This window comes from Triticum dicoccoides, chromosome 2B (genome assembly GCF_002162155.2).
Source record: "Triticum dicoccoides isolate Atlit2015 ecotype Zavitan chromosome 2B, WEW_v2.0, whole genome shotgun sequence".
Taxonomy (NCBI): Eukaryota; Viridiplantae; Streptophyta; class Magnoliopsida; order Poales; family Poaceae; genus Triticum; species Triticum dicoccoides.
In genome coordinates, this window is record NC_041383.1 from 88,793,777 (window position 1) to 88,795,456 (window position 1,680).

Below are 1,680 nucleotides of genomic sequence, written 5' to 3' on the forward strand. Positions count from 1 at the left end.
GTGATATTTGATTTTCCTATGTTTTTTCACTGGATTGTTATCTTATCTGCCAGCTCACATGTTATGTTCTTGTTAGAAAAAGTGAAATTTCATTCAAATTTGTGTGCCCAACTTCTCTGGACAGTTATCCATGCTCCCATGTTAGCTGCAAATTAATACTCCTGTCATCCTGTCTGACTGTCATGTGCCTGGGATTTTGGACATACATTAATCTTGCTTATTTCACATCTTACCTACATTTCTTTTCTCCATTATATTTTGTTCTCTGCAATCTCGCAACCAACTTTTGTTTCAACTACAACTTGCATCCAACTTGCTTTTCCCACTGAACTATGCTCCCAAGTTTTCTATGAAATAACGTTCTTAACATTCTTGTCTCAAATCATAACTGCTCCCCAAAAATGAGTTATGTAATTAAATGTTTTCTTTTCCAGTCTACTCCCATAAATGAATGTTGAGCACAACGTGCCTGAATTCCAGAGACACCACTCTCTGCACCATCTGCCACCTGCAAGCCCCACACCCTTGTATTTAACTACACCGTGCTGCTCCTCCTCATTTCAAGTCACTCCATCTGCTTCCTCTTAACATATGAACCAACTGTTATCATCCGTTCTTAGTAGTCTAAAACATTGAAGGGCACTCTGTACGAATAGATGATGTGTTTTGTTTAATTGGCTTACCCTGATAAAACGAAAAATGGTACTGTCTCAAAATATTGAAACAATATACACAACTCCGTCATTAGAAAAAATATATATTGAAACGAGGAGAAATGTGAAACAGAATGTACTCACAGCGCAGTTGCATAGGAATTCTTGTATTGATTTTGCACCCTTAACATTGTTCCTGCTCTTACCATACCTGATACCAAAACCACACTCCCAGGAGTACAGATTGTAGAAATTATAAGCTTCCAAAATTGAATGAAATGTAAGTCCAATTGCAGGAGCAACAACAGCTTCAGTTTTCCTTTCAGAAAATCCACGAAAAGCACTCTCTAAGGCAGTGATCCGTTCAGCACTGGCTGGCCTTTCATCCAGCTTTGCTCCATGCCTTTGCCTGTTAAAGTTCAGTCTTACACATTAAACAACATGATAGCTTTATGTAATTCCTAGCTTTTACTAGTTACATCAATCTTGTTAATATGCCACTAGAAATACAGCAACGATAAATGATTTATTAATAATTGGAACAAGTAATATTACCTTCGCGCCCAACCGTTTTTCTCTCTTTCTACATCCATGAGATTGGCCTCCTAGTGCCATGAGCGTCTGAATTGATATCATGGTTTTCCAAATCTAATCTGGTGCTGTTGTTGGACGATATCGTAGCACCATTTTCGTGCAGCACATCTTCTTCCTCATGCACAGTACGCAGAGGAGTCCTCTCCAAAGACCCAACAAAAATAGATCTATCCAAAGGAACAATTTATCCGAACAAATCGCAGTCTTGAAGATTACTGCTTCGTTCAAATCATGGAGAGATTATTACCAAGTCTGTACAAATCTAAACTGACAAATTCGAGATCTTAGAAATAAGGATACCAGTAGAGATTAGTTCGAAAACAAATACCTATTCTGATACGCAGCAGTGTCTCTCATTAGCCCGACTCCACAACAACTTCACTTCTTTCTAGATTTCTTGCCTGGATCTGCCCGGTTGTGCTTCGAAGGAGAA